General features: G+C 42.2%; 1 pseudogene; it reads right to left on the minus strand.

Annotated features, from left to right (window-relative positions):
- LOC113036518 (tubulin alpha chain-like) lies at positions 1–7,445 on the minus strand (annotated as a pseudogene).
- Positions 7,446–13,192: the final 5,747 nt, after the last annotated feature.

Consider the following 13,192-nt stretch of genomic DNA (forward strand, 5'->3'; position numbering starts at 1 on the left):
TAACTTTGATGATTTTATTGCAATGAACCTACTCCTCACCTTCCTCATCTCCCTCCCCATCAACAGAGTCAACTCCAACCTCTTCATAATCCTTCTCTAGAGCTGCCATGTCCTCTCTAGCCTCAGAAAACTCACCCTCCTCCATTCCCTCACCCACATACCAGTGAACAAATGCACGCTTGGCGTACATCAAGTCAAACTTGTGGTCAAGTCATGCCCAGGCCTCAGCAATAGCGGTGGTGTTGCTCAGCATACACACAGCCCTCTGGACCTTGGCCAGGTCTCCACCAGGAACCACAGTGGGTGGCTGGTAGTTGATGCCAACCTTGAAACCGGTGGGGCACCAGTCCACGAACTGGATGTTGCGCTTGGTTTTGATGGTAGCAATGGCAGCGTTGACATCTTTGGGCACCACTTCGCCACGGTACAAAAGGCAGCAGGCTATGTACTTGCCGTGGCGAGGGTCACATTTCACCATCTGATTGGCTGGCTCGAAGCAAGAGTTTGTGATTTCTGATACAGTTAACTGCTCGTGATAAGTTTTCTCTGCAGAAATGACGGGGGCGTAGGTGGCCAGGGGGAAATGGATACGAGGGTAGGGCACCAAGTTGGTCTGGAACTCTGTCAGATCAACATTGAGGGCGCCATCAAAGCAAAGCAGTGATGGAGGACACAATCTGGCTGATCAACCTGTTCAGGTTGGTGTAGGTAGGACGCGCGATATCGAGGTTCCTACGGCAGATGTCATCTCGTTATCTACCATGAAGGCACAGTCAGAGTGCTCTAGGGTGGAGTGGGTGGTCAGGATGGAGTTGTATGGCTCAACCACAGCGGTGGACACTTGGGGAGCTGGGTAGATGGAAAACTCCACCTCCTGTGCAAATCTCCCATCCAGACGTTTAGGAGACACAGAGTGAAAGTGGACAGTACATCTTTGGTTTCTTAACATGAAACTCTTTGCTGTAACCAGGGGGAGCACCAAAGTGACCCCCCTTAGACTTGTTAGTTTTAATCTTGTTTTCCACTGAGGTTCACTGGTTTTCTAATATAATGTAAGTCTATGAGCTGCAGCCAACCCACCAACCTGATGACGTCACGTTCTGTTGTAAAAACGTCAAGGACTTCTTTCTTAAATCTAACTTCACAGACAATGTTACATCTATGCAAGTTTGTGAGAGCAGGGCTTCATGGTGCAAATTAATGGCCTGTATTTATATAGCGCTTTACTAGTCCCTAAGGACCCCAAAGCGCTTTACATATCCAGTCATCCACCCATTCACACACTGGTGATGGCATTGTAGCCACAGCCACCCTGGGGCGCACAGCCAGTAATCCTCCCCCTTTACTAAATTATAAGTTTGGTGTATTTTGCTTTACTAAGTATTACTTCTTAGGGCTAAATGCCCGCAATGTGCTGATGAAGGGATGCAGGGATCAAGAGTATGGAGGGTCAGGAGTGACAAAATTAATTAATTAATACACCATTAATAATTAATTAAATGTGGCAATAATTAATAGATACCCATTAATTTCATTTATGTATTCAATTTTTAATTCCATCCATCCATTCGCTTCCGCTTATCCTTTTCAGGGTCGCGGGGGGCAGGGTCGCGGGGGGGGGGGGGGGGGGGGGGGGGGCAGCTGGGATAGGCTGGAGCCTATCCCAGCTGTCATAGGGCGAGAGGCGGGGTACACCCTGGACAGGTCGCCAGTCTGTCGCAGGGCCAACACACAGGGACAGACAACCATTCACACTCACATTCACACCTAGTGGCAATTTGGATTATCCAATTAACCTATCCCCACAAGCTCAATTTTTAATTAATTATACAAAACATTTAATTCATTATTTAATTATGTTTTTTTTTTTTGTTCATTTTGGCACTCCTCACCCTGCAGCTGTGTTCTTGATTTATTTTTATCCATCAGCTTCACCCATCAAACTCAGAGGGCGGGGTTAACGCTGTTTGAGTCAAAACCATTGCTTCAGGCTGGTGGCCATTCCTTCAGCGGGTGTGATAAGTTTGTAGCATAAACCTATTCACTGGAACGTTAAGGACAATTCAACTACACAGAAAAAAGCATTAAACACCAAGTAGGCAAAGTTCTTCACGTTACTCATGCATGAGGGAGAGAACCACGACAAGCGCCGTTCCTTCGCTTGACCCCAGTCGCTCTCGTCCACTCCCCCGTAACACTGCTCTTTTATTGAGGTTACATGAATATACATAGGTTCATTAACATATGACGTCTACATACACACAAAGAGTACCTTGCCTGTGTGTGTGTGTGTGTGTGTGTGTGTGTGTGTGTGTGTGTGTGTGTGTGTTGTCAGAGTGTGACCCCATAAACGACTTCCCTAACCCTGCTGGTTTGGAAGTCCAACAGTTCATCTAAACAAAAGGCACTTAGCCTAAAACAGATATAGACACGTTTATCCGACCATAAAACAATAAGAGAAGGTACGACCTCTCCCATGCTCCCAGAGTGTGGGTGTGAAAGCCAGAGCACTCTGGAATGCACACAAAGCCTTTGCAGACTATTAAGGATCACACATCCTATCACTACACAATCGATTATACACCTCTAAGCATATATGGTTAAATATTTCTAAGCATAAATGACAATAAATAATACAAATTTAACAGGGCGTTTCTCAGCAACAATTATGAACATGTAGAAAATAATAATAATGGATACTTTATTGATCCCCATGGGGAACTTACTTGTTTTTCTCTGCATTTGACCCATTCACTCAGTGAAGCAGTGGGCAGCCCACTAAGCAGGCGCCCGGGGAGCAGTGTGTAGGGACGGTACCTTGCTCAGGGGTACCTCAGGGTAATCGTTAAGTGGATTCGAACCGCCGACCTTCCGATCATGGGGTGACCACTTTACCTACTGAGCTATCCCTGCCCCCTAACTGAACTGTGCTTTGAAGTACTCTGTTTGTGTGTCACCAAATATACTTTTAATATTTTTTTAGCCGAGGATGTAGCGTTTTTTAAGATAGAGCCTCTTTGCAGAAGTGCTGATTTTGTGGATTTCCTGGATGTCTGCCCAGCCCAGCTCTCATGACCCCAGCTGACGGTACACCGGCTTCATTTCCTAGGGTTATATCTACTTGTTTCAGTCGCCATTTCTGAATTATAATGAATATTAAAAAGGAGGAGAGAGCAAATAAATCAGATTAACACCTGATCTTTGTGCTTTCTGTTCAATAATCAGCGTGACCTGTGTATACACGTGTAAACTTTATTAAAAGAGATAATATTGGTGTTTCTGTCATGTAGCAACTCTTAGGTTTAACTTCATCAGACTTGTTCGACACTGTGAAACCCATCAGTATTAGTTTTCTTCTAACATCCAGAAGTCTGCACGATGTGTTTTGTCTTTCATAGTTTCTAAGAAGCCTTTGAGAGTTAAAAGGAACATGAACATCATTTTAAAAAAAGAGAGAGAAAAAGAAAACACCCCACACAAATCAGATGTTACTCTGATTTTATTTTTATTTTAGTAAACTCAGAAAATTCTACAGTTGAATAAATATTAAACAGTGGATATTTCTGGACAGACTGGAGTCTTCATGATCAGCATGCTGGTTCAGATGCTGCTCCTCTCGGTGGAAAATGTGCTTTCTCGTTCCTCCTCTGTCAAGAGATTTATTCTAAGAGACACTTCTTCAGCTGAGAGTCAGAGAGTGGAGACACACACGCTGCAGTTTTTACTTGCAAGGGCGATCACAGAACGCTCACACCAGAGTGGGGGCCCTGCGATGTGCGCTCTGCCACTGCCCGGGTTTTTATTTATATACAAAAGTAATACAATAGTGAATAGACAGAGGAATGTTGGTGCGTATGTATGTGCGTATGTTAGGTGTATTTTGTGTGTGTGTGTGATTCTGAAGGACGCGGCCCCTCTTCTTGTGAGGGAGCGCTGATAAAAGTGTCCAGCTCTCCTCTTCCTGGTAGGAGATAAACTGCTTGTTCAGCTATTATCGCTGTGGGAAAGAATTTATAAAACAGAAACAAATCTTATAGTGGACAACAGTCTAAGTCATACAAAGGTCATCATGCAGTGTTCTATCACATGTAAACTTATATCATTAAAAGCTTATACTGACTACTAAGTACAATTTTCCATTGACATCCTCATATAAAAAAGATTTTTAATGTTAGTTTTAATTCAAAATTCACGATTAAAAAGAAAAAAACGTAACACATACGAACACCAGATAAAGAAAACCGAATGTTTCAGTCTAACATGTGTGCCAGTGAGACAATAAACTTCAGTAAAACTACGCAGTCATGAAACTTAACTTTAATCTGTGCCAAACCGATTTGCTCAGCTGTAAATAAAACAGCGAAGTAAGCACAACCTGACAGACAGAACCTGAGTGAATTGAGTCCAATGTTTAACCACTGAGAGCTAAAACTCAGTGGTTTTAAAGCTGTGTGCCAGTGATTGGATAATCAGCCACTGATAAAGTGCTCTGTAGTTTTCTAACTGCCTTTTAAATCCTGTTTGTCATCTTTAACCCAGGTCAGTCACTTTATGTTAATCTTCCCAGTTATTGTCAAAATCAGCTAAGCTAGAACACCGGGGCTGTGAGCTCAGTACACTCTGTCAGCTGACTGTTAGCAGAGCTAGCGACATCACCGAAAACATCGCCTGTGCTGAATTTTCACAACCTGAACAAACGTGAAGATTACATTACTACATTTGTGGCTAAAAAATTATTAAAAATGTAGTTGGTGACAGAAAAACGCGGTATTTTAAAACTTTACTTACATTTTAGGGCGCCAGCACGATTGCTCCAATGACTGTAGAAAACATTGTGTTTTGAAATGCATTCTGGGATACCTGGCTGCCCCAAGTCCACACACCAGTTCATAGCAATTGATTATTTAGGCCCTGTCTTCACTTACTTTGCAGGGTAACCAATCAGATGTTAGACAAGCTGCAGTGGCAGCATTAACCCCGCCCCCTGAGCTTGATGGATAAGGCTGACAGATAAAATGAATTCATGAACACAGATGTATGACAAATTCATCATTAAATAATTAATCAAACGTGTCAATAATTAATTAAAAATTGAAATAAATAATTTAGTAAATGTTGTAAATGAAACGAATGGGCATTTAATTAATTATTTAATGGTGTATTTAATTAATTCATTTTGTCACTCCTCACCCTCCACAGCAGAGAGGCCTGCTGCTGCATTTTGTCTTTTAGGTACGTGTAAATGTTAGAGATTTTGTGTTATGTTTATAATGAGTTCGTCACCTAAGGCGGCACGTTAAATAGTGTTTTCAGCTATCCTGGGAAAAGTTACTTTTTTATGAATATGTGTTTTGTAATTGACCCATCTTAGTGAAGATTTAAATATTTTGAGTAATTATCAGTAGTTTATTTTTACTATACTTTGCTTCATACTTTCAGTTTTACCCCACTATTACGTATGATTTTGAAGTGGCTGTTGAGGGAAACTGTTTGTCATTTTTATGTTTTTCATTTATTGTGGGCCAGAGTTGCATGGACTCCACACTGGGATGAACAGATCGTTCAGCATCGCCTCAGTCAAAACACGCGATGGGTGCTTTGACTTACGAAAATTTTCGACTTACGAAAGACCCTCGGGAATGAATTAATTTCCTAAGTCGGGGGTTCCACTATAGTTTTTAATGTTATTTTTGCACAAACTGGCTGGAAAATCCTCAGTACTATAAATTTAGGTCTTTGACATTTAATGAGAAAAGGGATTTCATTCAAACACTTGATTGTTTTTAGGAAACAGCAACTAATACACAAAGCCTGTGAATGCTCCGCCAGGGCTGGGTATCGTCACTGATTTCTAGAATCGATTCGATTCTAATTCACAAGGTCCTGATTCGATTCGATCCACGATTTGATTTGGATTGGGGAAATTGTGCCTCAGACAGTCAGAAATTATTATAATTCTGATCATTTATCAGTACATATCCATATTTTTACATCTATAAAAAGAAAGCTGACACTTGTGACACTTCATCAGAGGTGTAAGCATCACAGCAGATGCCTTTGCGTCAAAGTAACTGAACATAAAACACAGACAAAGATGAAGGAGATTTTCCTGGCCTGGCTTTTTAAAGCAGATAACCTAAAAACTATTCTGCAGTAGAAGAAGACAGTTAAATAAAAATAAAAAAAAACAGCGGCCAACAGTGCTGTACACAAAGGTAGACTGGTGTGGAATAAGCAAGCGAATAATGCAGAAAAGAGAGATGTTTAGATGGGAAACTGTTCTTGAAGTACACTGAGAGAGAGAGAGCTCAGCAGGAAGTGGGATTTTATTGTGGTGGTTCAGTAAAAGGACTAGATGTTACAATCCCTGATAATGCACTGCTTCGAATAGAGAAAGTCTTGAGGGATGGCTGTTATGAGGAAAGGCAGCCCATAAACTTTACCAGCAGGACACATCGTTGTATGCCTGAACTTAACAGGGTTTTTTGGTCTTTTACCCAGGCTAATCTGCCATTTTTTAACCTTCCTTGGTTATGTGTAGGGATTAGAGATCTGATCTAGATTATCATATTCAATTTTGGGACACATCGTCAGTAGTGGACCTTGGAATCATCAGGTGTTTCGGCCTTTATCACTAGACACCCTCATCCAAGGAGGCTCTGCCAGGGTTGATCAGGCCCTGGAGTGTGTCACTGGTTTATGTTAAATTGTTTTTTCTCTTCTTTCTTCTGTTTAGTTTTCTACAATTTATTTTCTTCTATCAATTCCTTGCTACTGACAAGTAATACTTACCTCTTTAACATTTATGGAGGCTCACTTCTTTAAAGGGATAGAAAAGGTGATGGAGAGAAGTAAAACAAAAGAGACAAGATAGGAGAGAGCAGAGAGGAGAGCCGGAAGGGGGGCGCCCAATCTGGCTTCCCATACCTCTCCGCCAGATCAGGCTGTACGCTCTACCTCCCCACTGCCTCCCAGGAAAGAGAAGAAGAGCCCTCTACTTAGGCATGCCCTCCACGGGATGATCCATCCTGGGCATGTGTGCCGCGGTTAGCTGACTGCCTTAGCTGCCAAAGTGATGTCAGCCCTTTTTAACCATAGCCAGTGACTGGTCCTTTCAGCAGTGTTAGCTAATTCTCTTATAGCCTGCCATTGCGCTGTCCTCTGATCCCAATCTCTCTAAGCAGTTTTGCTGTTGTACTGGCAACAAAGCCCCTGCACCCCACTTCCACTGGGCGCACCTTGATCTTCCAGCCTCTGTTCTCTGCCTCAGCTGCCAAGTTGGCATACCGCAGCTTCTTACGCTCAATTGCTTCCTCCCATGGTACCGTCAGCTCAATGACGTACGCAAGTTTTCGGGAGTTGGACCAAAGGATGAGGTCTGGTCTCAGAGTAGTTGTTACGATGTTTGAGGGAAACATTAGCCTCTGATCCAAGTCCACTTGCATCTACCAATCCCTGGCAACCTTCAGCGGGCCCAGGTCCGGGGTTGAGGGGCTTGTCCTCGGCTTGTCTCCCTCCCGGACAAATGTTGATGAAGGCCGACGATCCTCTTGGTTTGTGAAAGGTTGAGTGTTGATGGATTTTCTCTTGCACTCAACTTTCTTGGCTAGACACCTGAGGACCTGGTTGTGTCTCCATGTGTCTCTGCCCTGAGTAAGGCTAGTCCTACAACCAACCAAGATGTGCTTGAGTATTGCTGGGACTGTACACAGGGGGCAGGATGGGTCCTTTCCAAACCACAGCTGCAGATTTATTGGGGAAGGTAGCACATCGTATGTCGCTCAGATGATGAAACTTAGTCTATTAGACTCCATTCCTCAGATTTCACTCCATGAGAGTTCCTCTTTTCAACACTCTCCCAATTCATCCAGTGACCCTGCTTGGCCAGCGCTACGGCTCTGGCATGTCTGGCTGTTTCCTCCTGTTGACGCACCTCCACCATCACCATTTTCCGACGTTTGGTTACGGATGCCTGTTGCCACAGAGGTGTTACTGTTCCAAGACCAAATCCTCCTCTGCCCTGTTGGATGTGACCCACCACGTCATGATGGCGAAGAGCAGATTTGGCCTGTAGCACAGATGTGGCTGGAGTCCACTTCCTCCCCTTTCCAAGGTGGGAGCAGTGCCTCTCACTATGGGGTCCCGGGAGTCCATGAGTGACATCTCAAGCCTCACTTTTGCACATTTAAACTCCTCTACCAGACTAGCAATGGGCAATGACAGTATCCCGTCGCTGTAGAGTCTAGCGCTGCGGAGGCATTTTGGAAGGCCGAGCCACTTCTTAACGTAGGGAATTCATGACGGTGTTTATGTGACGCGAATTGTGAAATGTAGTTGGGATCTTCTTTTGCTGCTGGTTCAGTTAATTTTGGTTGGAGAGTGATAAGACCTGCAGCTTCAGAATCTAGCGCAAAAAAAGACGTAAACACAAAGTGTAGACCCGTCATCAGAATCTGTGAGCTGTCAGCTTTCCAACGGCATGTCCATGGTTGGGTGAGAAAGCCGACATCTATTTCATCACTTCTTTCTCCCAACAGTTGCCATAAGAAGTCTGTGTTAGCTGCTTGTGTTTTGTCCTGTGTTTTAAGAATTTCTGCAGGTTGTTCCTCTACTGAAGTGCAGTGGGCTGCTGATTGGACCATGGATCACGTACCTGGGTTGAAAAAGCCCCTCCGACAGCTGCCGAGAAAGAGAGAGAAGCGAGTGCTTCTATAACATCGTCTATGACATTAATATCATATCTATAAAATGCAAACAAGATACTTACTCAAGGGTATAAACTACACCTTGGACATGCATTCAAAAACACAATCACGACTGTTATAACTGCTGCTGTTACACATTTACATGTGACAGTTATATACTACTGATTTAAGAAGTGTGGATGCTCCGCAGCCTGTTTTTTATGGTAAAGTTGTTTTCTCTTTGACTTTATAATCTGATACTTTAGAAAATGACCCTCTCACACACACACACACACACACGTGGCTTTTATCTGTTTCGTACACTTTCCCACATGCAGTTCTTCATTATCTCTGAAAACATGTTTACTTCAGTGGTTTGACGTCAGTTTCCTCCCACATATCCTCCACATTGTCCATCAATCCTTTCTCTGCAACAAATGACCTTAATTTTTTCCACTTGTGTAGATTTGGTATAAATCCCTACAGATACAGGAACAGGATGTATTCAGTATGTGCCACATCTGATCCTGGGCCTCATAGTGAGAACAACAGGAAACACCTGGAGTGAAAGGCAGTTGAGATCCTAAGTGTTATAGAAGAGTGCCAAAAAAGGAATTCTATCTAGCCGCCACGAACTGTAACTGACGCATGTTATGTTATCTGCTTACTCATGAAGGGGCGTGCACCCCGAAAAATAAAACAGTAGATTTCATGTGTTTTTCTTTGAGAGCGACACAGAGACTGGTATTTTGTACTTCTCCCATACATGTATGATAATAAATAATTGTTGATTGACTGGACCTGCTCTGAGTATTGGTTGTTTGTTCTCAGCCCAACATCAAAGAATTCGGGACAGCCTAAAACATATTAACTATGTATTTCTTCTAAATGCTGCCAAGATAATATAATTGTCACATGTGTAATGCCATAGTTCCGCAGCGACCTAGCGCCCCGCCATCTTTCTGTCTTTTTTGTGAAAAAAACAATTCAAAAAGTTTTAAATAGTTTAGAAAGGACTTTTACATTTTCATAAATATTCATGGCTGTGTGGTAAAGCTGACATTATCTCACTTGTAATGGTTCAGATTGGACACTGTGACTGGCCGCTTCTGTGCTCCAGACCACATGTTTGATACCCCTGGACCCATGCAACGAAGTATAAAAAAACGTGTCCACACTTTGGCTTGTGAAGAGTGAAAGCAGATATACGGCGTGATATCGAGCCAAATGCTTCAAAGTGTTCCTTGATGATGTGATAAAGAAGTGGCGTTCCTCCTCCAACCACAAACAGGAAGCTCATGAAGCGAGCAGTGTCAGTGCTTGTACGACACTCACCAGGAGACCTCTGAGCAGGATGGCTGCAGTCGCACAGCTCTGCTTCTCCCTGCTGTTCACTCTCATCAGCAACATTCATGCAGAAGAATTTATCGCCATAAGAAAAGAAGGAGGCTCTTTACAGTTCAAGCTCCCAGATCAAAACAGCTCCTGCATCACCTCCAGACGTGTTGGTGAAGATACTCTGGTCCTGTGGAACATCTCTGACCCCCGGAACAGAAAATTCACAGTACATGAAGACCTGACAGGACGACTCTCATTTCCTGAGACATTTCATGGTTCTCCTTCATTTACTCTCAACAACCTGGCCCACTCAGACTCTGGACTGTACCAAGATGTGTGCTGGACTCAGGGCAGCGTGACATATGAGAGAAACATCAGCCTGACTGTGTGCAAGACAGTAAGGTGGGAAGAATCTATCATAAGTCCTGATGCCACTGAAGACGTGCGATGTAAAGGAGCAGGTGAGAATCTGACGGTGCGTTGGATCAGACATTACGGGGAGTGGCAACAAGCCGGGCTGAGTAGTTTCGAAGACAGAACAATTTTGAAGGTGAATAAAGTCCAAGAAAGTTTCCTGCAGGTGACAAACGCATCACTTCTTCATGTCAACACACGACCAACGTCTTACATCTGCCTGGTGATGAACCAACAGCAGTGTGTGAGCACTTACTCTGTACGTTTGACCAAACAAACAAAGCTACGTTATGCTTCAGAGGGAGACACAGCTGTGCTGGAGTGTCCCTTCATGGACCCCATTCATGACCAGCCCCCAGTTTGGATGAAGGAAATTTCCTACGATGCTGATCAAGAAATTGGTCGAAACTTCTCGCTGGTACTTCCATCATTAACGTTAAATGATTCAGGTATCTACTACTGTGAAGGTGAAAAAGTAATACATCAGTACTGGCTTTTCGTGTGCCCTAAATTTGGTCCACCTGCAGTAAAGGTTTTCTCAGAGGGAGATGAAGTCACTATGAGATGCTCTGATGATTGGAAAACTAGTACTTCGGACTTTATGTTCATGAAGTCGATCCAAACAGAAGGCAAAATTGTGTACGATGATAAGTTCTGCAGTGACAAAAGAATCACTTGTTCCCGTGACAGCCTGATAATCTCTAATGTCTCACTGGAAGATGCAGGAGAGTATGTGTGTGCAGGTTATAAGTCAGAGAATGAGTGTGTGTCAGCAGAAGCATTTGTTCTGATCCACAGAGAGCCCTTTGGGGTTTAATCGACCTTCTACAGAGTCAGGTGGATACTGCTCAGCGGTCTGCAGGTGATGCTTTGTGTTGTTGTGGTCTGTGTGATACAGAAAACCAGGAGAGGAGAGCAGCTTTCAGCTCAGACACACACTTAATTCTTCTATATTTCTGCTCATATTTTATTTCATAATGGATTGGATTTATATAGCGCTTTACAATGCCACAATTCATTCACTCTCGCATTCACACACTGGTGGAATGCGCCATCGGCCCCCTCTGGCTAACAGCAGTAGGCGGTAGGGTAAAGTGTCTTGCCCAGACAAGATACGCTTCCCAACCCCCTGAGCCACGGTGGCCCCAGTTATAATGATTATGTGCTTTTTTGTTTTATGTGATTTAATTTTATCCATATCTCATTCATGTATCTCTCAGAGTATCATTTTGAATATTCTTCTGTTTCTATCAGTGATCAGTTCGATCTATAAGAAATGTTAGAAACCAGTTGTAAATGTATTCGTTCTTCACTCTGATGTGAATCATTATCATCTCTCTTGGAAAATGTATTTTGTTATTGTGTTTAAGAGCAGATTCATTACAGCACCATGTGTATCTGCACTATATTGTTTTCATTGTTGTGAATCATTTATATTTGCATTTCAATTGTTGTGATGCAGCAGACTGGAAACATGATTGTCTGATACAGCAAACACTTCATAATATGGACTTTACTGCTTTGATTGTGTTTTTATATTCTCCATTTTTGTTAGGAATCATTTCTGAAATAAAAATATCTAAACAACAGGCTGAATGTTGATGTTCTTTTGTCAATGACTCCATGATGATTTTTAATTTTAATAAACACACAATCCTCATATTACAGTGCAGGATGTAGAACAGAGTATATCAGTAAACTGGATCAGACCTCATCAGCATTTTGACCTTAATATGCAGCCAAAAACAGAATGCCGGCCAACACCTTATTGATTTAAATAATTTAAGGGATGGTTTATGGTGTCTGCTTTATTTCTTCACTAATTTAGATTTCACTGCAGAATATGAAGTAGGTTAATTGAAATAATCTACTGCAACAAAATAGTGAAGAATACTTTAATGAACCAGTACTCATGATCATACTTCATGATTCTGCACAATATAAAAGTATTATTGACATTAAATATAATTTGATAGTAACTCTTTTGTACTGTAAATATGATTATTGCTTCTGTTTGAGTAAATTTTAAAATGTTTGTGTGTGATGTCACAGGGCCGCGAGTGGGAGAAAAAACATGGAAGAAGGAGAAGAAACGCAGTGAATCAGGCCTCCTTTCCCTACATCGTTATACTGATCTGAGTCCGTACTAGTGATGGGATTCCCGGCTCTTTTTAGAGAACCGGGTCTTTCGGCTCAGCTCACTAAAAAGAGCCGGCTCTTCAGGTTGTTTTGTTGCTTTAATTTATTGTTAACAATAATATAACATTATGCACAAAAGGAATTACTAATGTCAAAAAATGGTTTTATTTATATATGTTTATATATAAATATGCGGTGGCCCCTAGAGACAAAACACTTAGTACAAACTCCAAAACACATTTCTAGCATTAACTGAACTTCCAAAACAGAGCTACTAGATCACTTAAATTACACAATTGAAAGCATTTGTGTATTTTCTGTGTATTTATACACAAGCACTCATATATGTTCAAATAATTTAAAAAAAAGTTCATTTACCTGTTACTACCACACACCAAATCCGGTCGTTGGTACTTGCTGGCTTGTGTAGCCACAAGATAACAAAAGCTCAACACTGCGCCCAGCATCCTGGAGCACTTCTGTTGTCTTTTGTATGTGTTTTGAGTTTTTGTGTGTTTCTGAGTTTTTATGTGTTTTGGAGTTTGCACATGCTTTGTCTGTAGGGGCCACCGTAAATATACTTTTATTTATTCACTCCACATAAAATGTAAGAAATA

The sequence above is a fragment of the Astatotilapia calliptera genome, chromosome 14 (assembly GCF_900246225.1).
Source record: "Astatotilapia calliptera chromosome 14, fAstCal1.2, whole genome shotgun sequence".
NCBI lineage: Eukaryota > Metazoa > Chordata > Actinopteri > Cichliformes > Cichlidae > Astatotilapia > Astatotilapia calliptera.